Source organism: Manis pentadactyla, chromosome 12, assembly GCF_030020395.1.
Source record: "Manis pentadactyla isolate mManPen7 chromosome 12, mManPen7.hap1, whole genome shotgun sequence".
Taxonomy (NCBI): Eukaryota; Metazoa; Chordata; class Mammalia; order Pholidota; family Manidae; genus Manis; species Manis pentadactyla.
The window spans coordinates 83,921,350-83,938,367 of NC_080030.1; the positions used below are offsets into that span (position 1 = coordinate 83,921,350).

Below are 17,018 nucleotides of genomic sequence, written 5' to 3' on the forward strand. Positions count from 1 at the left end.
CTTGGACTTTATGGAGGTTTATTTTAAATGGTATTTTTTTGGAACTTCAGAAGAAGAGTACTAAAGAAACCAAATAGATTCATATTCATTAATTTGTGATACAAATGATGCTTTATATTAAATGTTGAAAAAAACAAAATAAATTTATTCTGTGAGTTTAATTAATTCAACAAACTTTATACCTGTGGCAGTTTATTTCTGACATTGAATTTGGTCATTTTAAAATATTAAGATCTTTTTAATATTTTAATACAAAAAAAGTTGGCTTTCTTTGTTTCTCAAATAATGTTCAAGGAAAAACTTATTTACATTGTACTTCTAACATAATTTCCTAGGTACTTATAAAGCATTTCCAAAATCAGGTTAATGAGCTGCAGGGTAAACAGGAGTCTCTTGTAGTTTCTCAAGTTCGAGAAGAAATTCTACAGAAAGAGGTAAGAAATAAACAAAATACTGAGCCAACATAACATTTCTTAACTGTTTCAATCATATTCATCTTTCTGTATAAATGTTCAACTTAAATGCAGAAATAGATATAACCTGAAAATACCTGTCACCTGTCAAGAACATATTTATAACTTCTTTATGGAAATAATGCTTTCTCCAGATGAAGCTCAAATATTTAACTGATTAACTTATATATTTGTGGGGTTTTTTTTGAGATTTTCTGGGCAGTGGGGAATTGAATGGTTAAGGCCATTTCTACATTAAGTACTACACTATTTAATTTGGTAAAGAAATAGGTAAAGCAATCATGGCAGTGATGCTGGATTACCCAGGACAGTATCACCACAGGAAATAGATCTCCCTGCAAATACACCATTTTTATGAGTCTAAGATCTTTTTGTTTCTAGAAAGTCCAAAAAACCAGATAAGCTGTGCTTTCTATTCTTTGAAGCATATACACCATTTTTTATTACTAAGGGATTTATTAAATTAGCACAAGCAAACCAACTAATTGTATTATGAAATGTTAATATGTTTGTGAGTTTCTCCTCATTGATTTCTTGTTTCATGCCATTATTGTCAGAGAAGATACTTGATATGATTTCAGTCTTCTTGAATTTTCTAAAACTTGTTTTGTGGCCTAACATATTTTCTGTTCTCAAAAATGTTATGTGTGATTGAGAAGAATGTGTCTTCTGCTGTTGCTGAATTAAATATTCTGTCTATGACTGTTATGTTCATTTCGCTTATGATGATGTTTAAATCCCCTGTTTCCTTATTCTGTTTCTGGGTGGATTATCCATTGTTAAGAGTGAGGTATTAAAGTTCACAACTATTATTGTACTGCTGTTTATTTTTCTTTCTAGCATTGATAGTTTTTGCTTTATATACGTGGGTGCTCCAAAGTTGGATGCATAAATAATGGATACGATTGGTGTATCTTCTTGAAAGATTTACCCCTTTACCATTATATAATGACCTTCTTTGTCTCTTTTTACCATTTTTAGTTTAAAGTCTGTTTTATGTAAGTATGGCTACACCTGCTTTGTTTTGTATACCATTTGTTCGAATATCTTTTTCCATCCCTTCACTCTCAGTCTATCATTGGATCGTGTTTTTTCCTTGTTTTTTTTAAATCTATCCTGCCATTTGGGGAGGTTTTTTTTGACTGGAGAACTTAATCCTTTTATATTTAAAGTAATTACTGATAGGTAACAATTTGCCATTGCTATTTTGTTCATTATTTTCTGTTTTATAAATCCATTATTTCTTGTTTCATATCCTTCCATTTTTTGGTGTGTTTTGATTTTGGTATCAGTATGCTTTTACTTCTTTATAGTCATCTGTGTAAATACTAAGGTTTTTCCCATGTGGTTACCATGAGGCTTACATAAAATATATGTAATGTAATCTTAAATTATAACACCCTCTTTTAAGCTGGTAACAACTTAACTTCAATAGAATTCCTAAACATTACCTTTGTACTTCTCCCTCTCCCAGTTTAGGTCATTGATGTTACAGTTTTTATCTTTTATACCATTTAATAGCAGATTATTATAACTATGGTTATTATTGCCACAGTTGTTTAACTCTTAAATTAGAGTTATAAATGAATTATGCCCCACCATCACCATATTACAAAATCTAACTTACTCTATATATACCATTACCAATGAGTTTCACGCTACCTTCTTAAGTTTTTGCAGCATTAGTTACCATTCTTTTACTTCCCCTCAAAGAATCCCCTCTTTGTAAGGCAGGTGTGGTGGTGATGAGCTCTTGCAGCTTTTGTCTGTTCAGAACCTATAGTTCTGAGGAACAACTTTCCTATGTGTAGAATTCTTCATTCACAGTTTCTTTCAATATTTTGAATCTGTCACCTCATTCTCTGCCCTGAAACATTTCATTTAAGAAATCCACAGATAGTCTTATGGTAGTTCCCTTGTATGTAACTTTTTCCTCTTCTCTTGCTGCTTTCAAAATTCTTTGTCTTTGACTTTTGACAATTACGGTGTGTCTCAGTGTAGCCCTGTTCAGGTTCAACCTCCTTGGGGTCTGTTGGGCTTCACAGATCTGGATATCCACTTCTCTCCCCAGATTTGGGACATTTCAGCCATTATTGCTTTAGGTATACTTTCTGACTCTTTCTCTTCCTCTGGAATTACCATAACGTGGATATCATTTCTTTTATTTGTGTCCATTCAGCCCCATAGGCTTTCTTCATCCATTTTTATTTTCCTTTTTGCTCCTCTGACAATTTTAAATTGCCTGTATTCTGGATTGTGGGCTCTTGTCTTCTACATGGTTGAGTCTGCTGTTCAGGCTCTCTTGGATTCTTTAGACCAGTCATTGTATTTTCAGCTCGAGAATTTCAACTTGTTTTGGAGTTTTTGATGGTTTTGATTTCTTTGTAAAACTTGTCATTTTGTTCATGTATTGTTTTCCTAATTTTGTTTAGTTGTCTCTATGTTCTTGTTCTTCTCTAAATTTAAGAGTTCCTTGATAGTTCATAGATGTCCGTTTCTTTATGGTTAATTCCTGGAGCTTTATTACTTATCTTGATGGCGGTTTCCAGATTTTCATGGTCCTTGATTCCTTTTTTGTTATCTGCATATTTGAGAAACCAGTCTTCTCTTTAATACGTTACAGGTCTGACTTGGCAGAGACAGTTCTTCCCAGTCGGCTCAGTTTGGGCTTCTGGGTGTGTCTGCTGGTAACATTCCTGGGCAGGAGGAGCGTGCCCTGGGGGCCTGTTTTTGGGTGAGGCCACTGCCCCGGCTCTCAGGCTGGGTGAGTGGGGTGCCGGCTGAGCACAGCTGGGTGAGATTTCTGCCTCGGTTCCTTGCCAAAGTGAGGCAGGAGGAGGATGGCCTAGTGTGAAATTCTTGGTTGGATTTTGTCCACTGGTAGAAAACGCTGGTTGCCTGAGTTCTCCGGTCAGGCTCACTAGCCTCTCATGACTGAGGTTATATTCAGCAGTAGGTGGGGTTATGGGCCCCATCAAGGCCTGCTCAGCTCGGTGTTTGGAGACCCAAACCAGGCAAGACCTGTGCCGTGAATTCTCTGGCCAGACAGAGTGAGTGAGAGTCTGTGCTCTCTTCAGGTGCCTTTGTAAGCAGGGCTGTTGCAGGTTTGCACAGCTTCCCGTGTGTTCCGGTTGGACCCCGCGGTCCGGCAGGCTGAGAGCTGTACGCAGCAGTGGGCGGGGCCTTCAGTCAGTCTCCTTCCTGGTTCAGGCGGTGGGAGACCCAGCTCCAATACCAGTGAGGTTCTTTGTCTGTGGTCCTGTCCCAGCCAAGCAGCCTAAGTACCCTGGGCAGACAGGTCACTGGCTTTGCTCTGCAGACTGTCAGCTCTGACTTCCACACTCCGCTCTAGTGTCGCTGGGCTACCCAGCTTTCCAGATGCTCCATCAACTTCCTGGTCGGGTGGGGCTGCGACCGTCACTTAGAAGTGGTCCAGACCATGACTTAGCTCACATGCCTGGGAGGGTACAGACCAGGCGCCAGGGCTGGCAAATCTCTTCATTCAAGGACCCAGATCAGGAGACCTACACCCTCACCCCACTACCTTGTCAGACGGCACCACTGACTTGGTTCTACACATGAGCAAAACTGCCAGTTGGGATCGCTGTCCGGGTGCTGCAGGTCTACCATGGAACTCAGTCTGCCATGACCCCAGTGCCAGGGTTGTCACCAGCCCCTCCCTACTTCTCCATCACAGTCAGATTCCCAGTAGTCAGTCCTCACGGAGTTCCCCATAATCTCCATGGGGCAAGACCAGAGTTGGGGCTTCCAGGAAGTAACACACATGCTGTGGAGCTGGATCTCCATCCTGGGCTCTCCTTTCCACCTGGAGGAGCCACAGGCTCGGGAGATCTCTGTCGGTGAGGTGTGCACCAGCCTGGCGGAGGAGCGGTGTGGGCAGCATGCAGCTGCTGCTCCTACTTTTCTAATATGGCCTGTCTTGGTCGGGCTGGTGCAGGAGTGCTTCAGCCCCAGCCTCGTGTTCCAGGATTCTCTTGGTAGTGGTGTCTTGTTCATGAATAGCTGTTAGCTGTTCTTGTGAAGGGGAGCAGGAATAACCTATGTCACCATCGTGACAACACCCATCCCATCTTCATATCTAATATATCTTTATTACCACTTTTGCTATACATTTGTATAATAGTCAAATAGTAATAATAAACATTTGTTCAGTATGTACTAGGCACTGTGTGAAGTGCTCTGTGCTTCTCAGCATAACCCAAAAGTATTGTTGTTATTCTCCTTTTATAGATGAAGACATTGATACTACAAAAAATGACATAACTTGTCTGAGGTTTACCAATCAATACGTAGAAGTGCCAGCATTAGAATCTAGGGCCTCTGATTCTAGCTCCCAGGCTCCCAATTACAGTTTACCAGTGCCTTCCCGTTGGACATTCAGGCTGTTGCCATTTGGTACCATATAAGTTTTTCTGTAGTATCAAGTAGCAGGAAGCATTCTTGATCATGCATTTTTTGTCTGTGTGCCCATTTACCTCCAGAAACTAATAAATTCACTGAACTACAAGGATTTTCTTAAAAATATTCCACTTTATACTCTTAAGAGCTACTTTCAAATGAGTACAAATGAAGGGACGTTTTCTCTTTGTCTAGAACCAAGTTTCTAAATTTATGTAATTTACAAATGAATAATCAGTGAAAGGTGAATTCACTAATTAATTCATGAATAATTGTTAAACACTCTCTGCCATGCATAGCTACAGGTGGTGGGAATACTGAGAACAAAGTAGACAAATTCCTGTTGTCATGGAGCTTATGCTTTACTTGGGGAATCAGACAATAAATGTAAGGTTTGATAAATAAAAGTAACTGAGACAACATGTATAAAGTACTTAGCATAGTGCCAAGCACATGATAATGTCATGACTTAGTACTACTTGTCATTTAAGCATCAGTTTAAACATAGCTGCGTCCAGTGAACAGGCCTCCACTCTAGGTTCTGTGTCCCTCCCGCATCCCCATCTCTCCACAGTAGCTCACCCGATGAGAATTCATATCCATCCGACTGCTCTCACTGGACTAGAACTTCCCGTCTGGTGTCCCAGGAGTGGGTTTCCTATGGATCACGAGATAGTAATAGCTGGAAGTGTTCTTGTGACAAACTCAGAATCATTTTTTAATCTTTGTAAAGTTGACAGAAAAGTTGATATTTGACCAGTATGTGTATAACAATGCTTCTGACAACTTCCTTAGTTCAATAATCCTTTTGTTTTGTTTTGTTTTGTTTTGTTACAATTTTTAATAATCATTGTTTTAGCATATAAGATTTTTACACCCGGCACCCATCACCACAGCATGTTCTGTAAGGCCTCTCCCTGGCCCTTCTGCAAACCATCCCAATTCACATCTGCATGTTTCTTTTTTCACTGATGATGCCATCAGGGGATGTTCCACATTTAAAGTATTTAGACTTGACTCTGATTTAATTTGCTTGTATTTTCACATTTTTTTAACTTACTTAGGAGAAGTATGTGGTGTTTTTTGTTTTGTTTTTTACTATTATTGCTATTAGGTAAAACATTGAATTTGTTCATTTTAACCATTTTCATTTGCTTGTTTTTTACTTTGCCTTTTGATGTTAACAATTACAAAATTATCATAATTATATAGCATAAAGAAAATGCAATTAATTGTTTCACTAAACCCAATTTAGAGATTCCTCACATCTTTTCCATTTTACTCCTGGTGCCCCAAAAATATTACCATTTTCTCTGTGAGCCATGGTATGAAAAAGGAGGTACTGCACTAGACCAACCCTCCATGAGGACAGGGACTGTCTTTAGTCTCTGCATCCTCACGACCTAAACAGCAGCCAGCAAAGAAAGAGTTCAGTACTTCATTATCTCTACTTTATACGCATACATTTATTTGTGGAGTGAATTATTATAAATTATAGCAATAAGATCTAGAAGAGAATTGCAAATAGAATTATAGGGAGTGGACTAAAGAAGGATCCATAGTTTTTAAATTCTTTCTGTGTGTTGGGTGGTTTCAATGCGTTATTTAATCCCAAAAGTAATCGCCTATTAAACACTTTATGGCAAAGCTGAATACACCAAAAAAAATGCCCAACTTCATTTTGAGTGCCATAACTAGCCTGGTATATGTGGCAGGGAGAAGGCAGTCCAGTCATCTGGAAACTTTTTGGAATATGAGGTCATTTCAGGGCTAGGATGAACCTCTACTTCCTTGATATATGGAATGAAAGCTATTAATTATTCTAACTACTCAAGATACCTTTGTAACAATAAACCTCTTATCTAGAGAAGTTTATGCAGAGAAGAGGTGATGAACATTTTTACCCCTTAAGACTACCTGTTAAAAAATTACTTCCTTATCATAGTTTTTCATTTACTTCTTACGTCAATTTTAGATAGCAAAACTCTTAGAGGAATTGAGAGAAGCCAAAGAAAACCATACACCAGAGATGAAACATCTCATGGGCTTAGAAAAGAAAATTAAACAGATGGAAATAAGACATGAACAAAGAGAGCAGGAACTTCAACAGGTAAAGTAGTAAATCACATTTACGTATTATGAAATTCGCCACTTTTAAGTATCTCTAGCTTGCTATAGTATTGTCATCCCTAGCAAAACTTCTTATTGTTTTCATTGGGTGCTGAGTTTATAAAAAAAATTAATGTATAACTTTTGAGACAAAATAAGACTTCAAATTTCAAATACCTAAATATTGGTATGCCTTTTATCTGGGAAAATAGAGAAGCAACTTATATCATGTTCTTTCTTAATTATTGATTGGTACTTAAAAAGTTTGGCATTTAAACCCTGGGAACAGGGCTTTGTTTGGAAAACATGTTCCATATTCAAGTGATTTCAATAAATATTTGTAAGAAATATATTTATATTAAAATGTGATCATTTAAAATAATATGTGCCTACCACTAGTAGTATGATTACTGCACTTACTTACAAACAATTTAATTAATAGAAATTAAAAATAGCAGAACTAAGGACATGATTTATTTTTAGGTGCTAGCCTTGGTGCTGTTATTAGCTTCACATAAACAGTGTATTAATCTGCTTGGGCTGCCACAACAAAGTATCATAAACTGGGTGGCTTAAACAATAGAAATAGCATTTCTCACAGTTCTGAGGCCATAAGTCCTAGATCAAGGTTACAGCTGATTCAGTTTCCGGTGAGAACTGTCCTCTTTGATTTGCAGGTGGCCCTGCCTATGTGTGTGGACTGCAGGCTGGGGGAGGGGAATAAAGAAAGAGTTCTCTGATGCATTTTCTTACAAGGACACTACTGCACTCTGATCAGGGCCCCACCCTTATTGCTTCAGTTAACTTTAATTAGTTCCTTACCCTAAGTGTGGCCACACTGTGGGTTGCAGCTTCAATAGATGAATGGGAGTGGGGGCACACAAAAATGTTCCATCTATAACAGTATAAATTTATATAATCTTTGAAAATAAAAAATATCATATACATGCAAAGCTTTATGGTTGACCTGACGTCCACAGAGAAACCCTAGTTCTAGCTTTTCATCATTATAGGAACTTTGAAATATAAAATGGAGAACAAAGAAGTTAATGTAACTGATTTCTCATTCTTACTCTTAAACTTTTATTTGTGGACTTCTCTTAAAAACATGGAATACCAAGAAAACATCAGCCTTAGTAGAACTAAGGCATCATAGTGCATCACCATTTCAACAGACACACCTATATGTGTATAGGACTTTGTAATTCCTGTTCTAGAAAATGGTTATAAGTTGATAAATTTGTTTAACATTATCTTTGTTACTTGTTATAAGCACATACTTTATTATAGCTGTATCACCAATAATTGTTTGATAGTCTTGTTATAAATACAACTAATATGTACACAAGTAAGTTATATAGTATACAGTACAATTATAAAATATATACAGGATTTTTCAACAAATACGTGTTTATCTTAAATATATAATTTCAATATGGTCTACAAAATTGGCTTTTCTTTGCTTAAGCAAAAACGTAGTAGGACTTGTAGGACATCCTTGTAGGGCATTTATAGAGAAGGTAATAGATGTGTTTCATATACAACATGGTAAAACGCTAAATTAGGATGTCATCAAGATGTTCTCATAGATCATTCCTGACTTCAGTCTCCCTCACAAGAAGACCAACTAGCATGTATCATGGAGAAGACACACCTGTGACAATCCCGGACACAGAGGTACGACTGCAGCACCCACTTGAGAGACCAAGAAGGATGGCATTAGAAGGGTAAGAGGAGTGCCCACATGCTGAAGGCATCCTCCTCACCCAGGCTAGCACAGTACTGCAACAGGGGACTCCCAGAAACCTACAGTTTCTCCAGTGGGAAAAAAGAGAGCCCAGGGTTAACACTGCGCTCACCCACCATTATGGGTTGCTTCCCAGGAGGCCCACTCATTTCTCAAATTATAGGGATTTCAGGAAGAATCTGTGAAGCTTGACCACAGGACATCAAATTGTGATCAAAAAGGGGCACAGGGGTTAATGCAAGCACCACTCAGGTCTTGGTAGACTGAGGCCCTCCTCAAAGCTGTATCAAAGTAGAGAGAGAACCAGTGCTGCATCCATCTGCAGAACCAAGACGGTGGCTCTGTCTGGTAAGGGGGGTCAGCGAGCAGTCTGCCTCATTCAGGACCCAAACAACAGCACTCGCCAGCCTTGGAGCCTGTTCAGCCACTGTGCTTGGACGGGGAAGCTAATTAATCATCCCGTCTATTGCTGAATACAGCCTCCTGCCCCATTCAAGCAAGAAGCCACATAGTCCATCCTACAGCTCTGTTTACAATGGCATTTGTGCCGAAAGCCCAGCCAACAGGTCTGCCTGTCTGGAGAGTAACCCAATTTACTTAGTAACACCATCTATCCAGGGATTTTTGTCCACAGTTCTACTTGATTTGGGTCCCCAAACAAAGATAAGTGCCTACCTTGGGGCACATTCTGTTGCCCCTCCTGGGAAAGGAAACTAATTCCTAGCCCCATGTAAAGTTGACTATAGTGACCAGTGGTACCCAACTAGAAAGCCTGATGAGAATCCAGATACCTGTAGAGCACATCCTATAGCAGTGCTTGGGCAGCAAACCAAGCTACCAGTCCTACCCAGCTGTTCCCAGCTGCCAGCATCCCCCTCTCGTCGGTGCTCAGGCAGCGGCCTCATCCAAAAAAGAGACCCCAGTAGACAGCCCCACCTGCCCAGGAATGCCACCAGCCATGCCCTGTCCAAAACCCTAAGCAGAACTGACTGGAAAGGACTGTCTGTGGAAGCAAACTTGTAAAGTCCAGAAGAGGAGACCAGTTAAATGCACAAATATCAACTCAAGGGTCATGAAAAATCTGGTAAACATGACACCATCAAGGGAAGTAAATAAAGATCTTATAACTATTCATAACAAAATGGAGATCTGTGGACTGTTCTGACAATTCAGAATAATCCTTTTACTGAAGTTTAGTGCACTATAAGAACACTCAGAAAGACAACTTCCTAAACAAAATTAGAAAAATAACGCATGAGCAAAAACAAGTTCAACAAAAAACTGCAAACCAAAAAAAATAAAAAATCCTAGAGCTGAAGAATACAATGACAAAATAGGAATTCAAAGGACAGCTTCAGCAGAAGATCTGACCTAACAAAAAAAAGGTCATTTGAAATTACCAGTCAGAGGAACTAAAAAGGCCAAGAGTGAAAAAGTGAGGAAATGTTACAAAACTTCTGGGGGCACCATCAGAACAAACTATCCCCATTATAGAAATCCCAGACGGGGAAAAGGACAAGAGCAGAAAGCGTATTTAAGGTAATAATGAAACTTCCAAAATGGGAAAAACATGGATATCCAGATTCATGAGGCCCCGAGGAGCACAAAAGGATTGAACTTAATAAGTGCTGTACCAAGAAGCATTATAATTGTCAACAAGTGAAAATGAAAAGATGCTATTTAACAGTAAAATCATAAATGTGGGTGTCAAAATGAATAGTAATAGTAAACATTGTCAAAGACAGATTCTCTACTGTTATAGTGGTAATGCATAATTCACTTAGTACTCTCAGTTAAAAGTTAAAAAATAAGCATATTAAAATAGCCTTAACTACATCAATTTGTTATGGGTACACAATATTAAAAATAGTTAACTTGTAAATGGGGTGCAGCAAAAGCAGTTCTACGAGGGAAGTTTATAGTAATACAGACCTACTTCAAGAAACAAGAAAAATCTCAATCTGTCCCTGCACCAAAAGGAACTAGAAAAAGAACAAGCAAGGCCAGTTAGCAGAAGGAAGGAAATAACAGATTGAAACAGAAATGAATGAATTAGACTAAAAAAATAATAGAAAGAATCAATGAAACTAAGAGCTTGCTCCTTGAAAAGATAAAGTAGAAAAACCTTTCACTAGACTCATCAGGAAAAAAAGGGGGTCACTAATAAATAAAATGAAAAAAGACTGACACTATAGAAATGCAAGCATTTATAAGAGATTGCTATGAAAAATAATATTCCAACAAAATGGACAATCTAGAAGAAATGGATAAATTCCTAGATATGCAATCTCCCAAGACTGAACCAGGAACAAATAGAAAATTCAAACAGATTGCTAGTAATGAAATTGCAGCAGTATTTTTTAAATTGAAAAAAAAAAACAGGACTACACAATGCTTCACAGAATTCTACCAAACATTTAAAGGAGAGTCAATGCCCATCCTTTTCAAGCTATTCCAGAAAAATTGAAGAGAAAGGAAAAATTCCAAACTCATTCTATGAGGCCAGCATTACCCTGATACCATAACCAGGCAAGCACACTATTAGAAAAGAAAATTATAGGCCAACATTCCTGATGAACATAGATTCAAAAATCTTTAATATTAGCAAACTGAGTTCAACAATACATTGAAGGGATCACATACCATAATCATGTGGGACTTCTTCCAGATATGCATGGATGGTTCAATATCTGTAAATCAATGTGATACACCACATTAACAAAAGGAAAGATAAAACTATCATTTCAATAGATGCAGAAAAGCATTTGACAAAATTAACATCCACTCATAATAAAAACTCAAAGTGGGTACAGAGGGAATATACTTCAGTACAATAAAGGCCACATACAACAACCCCAAAGCTAACATCATAATGGTGAAAAGCTGAAAGACTCATTATAGCTTTAAAGACCATACAGAGAGTGAAAAAATTGAAAAAGATATTTCAAGCAAATGGTAATCAAAAAGGCAATAGTAGCTATGGTTCTATCAGGCAAATTAAATTTTTAAACTAAAAGAAGAGAAAAGATAAGTATGTAATGATAAAGATAATCAGTACATCAATAAGATAATTGTAAATATGCACCCAGATCAGAGTACCTGAATATATAAAACAAACACTAATTGAACTAAAAGGATAAATGAACAGCAATACAATGGTAGGTACTTCCCCACTCTGAGCAATGAATAGATCATCTAGACAGAGCATCAATAAAGCAATAGTGGGATTTGAACAACAGTCTAGAAAAAAATGGACCTAACAGACATATACAGTACATTTCCACCAATAACAGAATACATATTCTCTAGCACATATGGAACATTTTCTAGGATAGATAGTATGTTAGGCCACAAAACAAGTCTGATCAAATTTGGGAAAATGAAAATCATACCAAGTACCTTCTTTGACCACAGTGGTATGAAACAAATCAATAATGAGGAAAACTCACAAATACATGGAAATTAAGCAACACTCTCCTGAACAAGCAGTGGATCAAAGAAGAAATTAAAAATGAAATTAAAGAGTATTTTGAGACAAATGAAATTGGAAACACAACATACCAAGACTTACAGAACACAACAAAAGTAGTTCTGAGAAGGAAGGTTACAGTGATAAATGCACACATCAAAAAACAAGAAAGATCTCAAACAACCTAACTTAACACCTTATAAACTAACAAAGCAAAAAGAAGGAAACCAAGATTAAATACAGGACAGGAAAACGATAGAAAAGATTAACAAAACTAAGTTGGTTCTTTGAAAAGTTGAATAAAATTGACAAGCCATTAGCTAGACTAACCAAGAGAAAAGGGGGAACTCTCAAAATGCAAGTGAAAAAGGAGACATTACAATTGATATTACAGAAATACAAAGGATCGTAAGAGACTACTATAATGAAAACTATATGTCAACAAGCTGGGCAGCCTAAAAGACAGAGGTAAGTTCTAGAAACATAAAACTCTCTAATAATGAACAAGGAAGAAATAGAAAATCTCAATAGACTAGTAAGGAGATTGAATCAGTAATGGAAAATTCCCAACAAAGAAAAATCCAAGACCAAATGGCTTCACTGGTAAATTCTAACAAACTTTTAAAGAAAGATTAGTATCAGCCCTTCCTAAACTCTTCCAAAATAGAAGAGGAGTGAACATTACCTAACGGATTTTACAAGGTCAGCATTCCCTCATAATAAAGCCAGATAAGGACCCTACCAAAAAAGAAAACCAGAGGCCAGTATCCCTTATGAATATAGATGTAAAAATTCTCAAAAAAATTAGCAAATGAAATTCAACAGCATGTTAAAAGGATTGTACACCATGATCAAGTGTGATTCATTCCTGAGATGTAACAATGATTTAACATATGCCAATAAGTATATGTGATAACATAAAATTACTAGAATGACAGATAAAAGTCTTGTCTACTCAATAAATGCAGAAAGAGCATGTTAGAAAATTCAGTGTCCATTCATGATAAAACTTTCAACAGATTAGGTATATAAAGAATGTACCTAGACATAATAAAGGCCATATATAGTAAGACACAACTAACATCATACTCAGTGGTAAAAATTTGAAAGCTTTTCCTCTAAGATCAGAAATACGACAATGGTGCTCATTCTAATCACTCCTATTCAACATAGTACTTGACGTCCTAGCCAGAGCAATCAGACAAGAAAAAGAAGTGAAAGGCACCAGAATTGAAAAGGAAAATGTAAAATTGTCTCCATTTGCACATGACATGATTTTGTATATTGGAAGTCATAAAGACTCCACCAAAAACTTGGTTACTCAACAAATTCAGTGAAATTGCAAGGTATACAAAATCAATATACAAAAATCATACTGTTTCTATATAGTAACAAATTATCTGAAAAAAAATACCATTTATAGAAGCATCATAAACAATGAACTACTTGGGAATAAATCTATATCCAAAGAGGTATATATCCAAAAATGATGTATATATGTATATACATCATTTTTAAATGGGCAAAGGACCTGAATATTTTTCCAAAGAAGATATCTAAATGTCCAACAGATACATGAAGAGGAGTTCAACATTACTAATCATTAGGAAAGTGCAAATTAAACCCACAATGGGACACCACCTCACACCTGTTAGAAGAGCTATCATCAAAAAGACAAAAATAGTAAGTATCAGCAAAAGTGTAGAGGAAAAGTAACGCTTGTGCACTGTTGGTGGTAAATTTATATAGCCACTATTGAAAGCAGTGTGGAGGTTCCTGAAAAAACTAAACCTCATTTTAATGAGGGGGTGCTCATTTCACAGTTGAAAAAAGCAGATCCGCATAAGCGAGGCGGTCTAGTGTGGTAGTCAAGACAAAGGACTCTCCAGGTTGCCTGGGTGTGAATCCTGAATCTGCTTCCTGTGGGTTGTGTGTGAACATTGGGCAAAAAAAATTTTCTTTAAACTTACCTGTGTCTCCATTTCCCTACCTGTTAAATGGGAATAAGTACATAAAATCTATTCCTAGTATGTTGTCAAAAGTAAATGACTAGATACATGTAAAATGCTTAAAACCAAGCCTGGCACATGATGATGCTACATATGTGGTTTTACCATTATTTCTGGTGCTATAATGTGTGGTTCATTAATGGCATATGTTGTATGTTAAAACTATCTTGACAGCATCTCAAGTGCCATTTTTAGGAGGAACAGCATTTTAGGGATGTTTGGATTCATACCAAGGTATTAAAATTTTCTGATGCTTTAAATGCTTTTTTCAAAAAGACTATAAAACTCTGTATCAGAATTGGATACTAGATTTCCCAGTTCTTACCCTCTTCACCTGCAAACCTTTTCAGACACAGGGGAGCCTGTTAATAAGGCGCCCTCTCCTCCCTGCCCTCCTCTGATACACCAGTCACTGGTTTACCATAGTTGGCACTGTCCCACTGTAGCTCTTTGCAATCTCTTAAATGTACTTTGCCCGCTTTGTGAATTTCCTGGGGAGATGTAAAAGAAGCCCCTTCTCCTTAGTTGTGAGGGAACTGACAGGCCAAAAAGTGACTCAGACTAGCCCAGCTTGGTGAGTAAATGAGTTTCATTAAGGGGTTACTTAAGGAACAGTGGATGGCATTCACGTGGTTGCTGCACAGAAGTGGCCACTGCAGACCTGTTAGGCTGGCTCTTATCGGGATGAGGAAAGGGCTACATGTAGGGGGCATGTAAGCACACGCTGGTGCTTATTTTGTTTCAAGGGACTCAGCAAACATCCTTGCAGTCCTTGTGTCTCCAGCCTGCAGGCTGAGGCAGGGGTGTCCCTGTCCCCTTCCTTTGGAATGTAGCCCAGCAGTTTGTCATTTAAAATGTCTGTGGTAGTCAAATTGTCTTTACTTTAGTCAAGTTTCAGAGGATCTTCTATAACAACCCCACTGTGAACTCTAACGGTAATAAGGGACTTCCTATTTGCAGATGATACAGCAAACCCAGCAAGTAGTAGAAACCGAACAAAGCAAAGAAATCGAGAAGTGGAAAAGAGTTGCCCAGTTGAAGAATCGTGAGCTGGACAAGTTCCGCACAGAGCTGGACTCCGTATTAGACGTCCTCCGAGAGCTGCACCGGCAGGGGGCGGGGGTCCCCGCTGCTTCGGCAGCCGCCCTGAGGGCACCAGAGTGTCACTAGAGACTCGCAGGGCCTCACAGGAGGACTTGGGAATGGATGGTGGATGGGATTGTGCCAATTTCGAAGGAAGTTTTGAAAACAACAAGCAACTAACACAAAAGGAACATTTCAAAACAAATTGCCCTTAACCAATAAGAAAAAAATAGCACTATGGTATCTTACTGAAAATCATTAAACCAGTCACACTTTAAATCATTTATGGACAGGTCCCTTTATGTCCATGCTTAGAACCAGTAAGGTTTATTGACACATGCTAAGGAAAGGAAAGCGCAGATATGCAGCCATCATTGACTAAATGTTATTCCCAATTCTCCGTGACAGAAAAGCAGCTCCTCTTTCTCTTGGAAATGGGGAGGAATGTGAGCACGTGGCGTGCACAGTCACATGGACGGTCCCCTGAGTAGCAGAGCTTCCATGATGACTTAACAAGACCTGTGACGTCCGCACAGGAAGCAGGTGAGCTCTCGTGTTTTCCCTCGGAGCTCTACTCCTGCCTCTAGTTGCCTCCCGTCTGTACTCGATATCAGGTGAAAATGTATTTTACGAGCACTAAGAGGATTTGATTTATTCATTGTTTTAATCTTTTATGCTGTGTGTCTTAAATGCAGTCCTTGTCTGTAACTCTAAGATTATAAACAGAACATAACATTTTTACTTTCTCTACTTAAAAACTAATATACGTTCATTAGAAAAAAGCATGCATACTCGTGTGATTGTTGTTTTATTTTACAATCCCATACCAAAAGCGGATGATGAGTATAAAAGATACTAGTAAGTTAAAGATATGACCACTTTTGTTTTCAAGTGTTCTGGCCCAGTTGCTATCCAATAAAAGTATAATGGAACCACATGTAATTTTTAATTTTTCTGGTAGCCACATTTATCTTTTTAAGGTAAAAAGAAACAGATGAAGTTAATTTTGGTAATTTATGTAATCTTTTTAAAATATCAATATAAAAATGGAATTTTTACATTCTTTTATTCATTCCAAGTCTCTCACATCTGGTGTATTTAACATTTACAGCATATCTCAGTTTGGACTAGCCACAATCCAATTGCTCAATAGCCACATGCCAATAAATGCAATTCTAGAATAATAACTGAAATACTTTGTAAAGGACAGGTGAAATCGATTTTGGTGAAATTATGGGTAGCAAGTGAAATGTGGAAGTTAAATATAAGGAATGCAATTAATGTCTTATTGTCCAGCATTTTTTAATGTCCTTTTCCTAAGATGATAGAAAAAGCATTAGTTACAGTTTGCTATTTCTTATGTGACAATTTTTTATTTTAAGTTATAATATAAACTATTTTGGTCATTATTTGAGTGGGCTTTTGTGTATTTTTTATCTGCAAGGCTATTAGTTCATAGCCACAACCATCCCTCCCTTTGTCTTTCTGACGGGAGAGTTGCGGGCCGTCCATCCCGAGCACAAACAGGACTGAAGCACAAGAAGGTGCGAACATCAGCTGGATGATCACTCCAAGGACATGCATCCTATTGTGATGAGAATTCTGTATTCTGTTGTGGAGCTGTGTTCATGGAAGATGTTCAGTTCTATTTAGATTAATGATCCATAAGCACTGTCAAAATCATTAGTTACAACTAAAAACCTCAGCAA

At 37.7% G+C, this 17,018-nt stretch overlaps 1 pseudogene; it reads left to right on the plus strand.

Moving 5' to 3' along the window:
* Positions 1-16,724, plus strand: part of LOC130679808 (centrosomal protein of 162 kDa-like) — a 75,528-nt pseudogene extending 58,804 nt beyond the window's left edge.
* Positions 16,725-17,018: the final 294 nt, after the last annotated feature.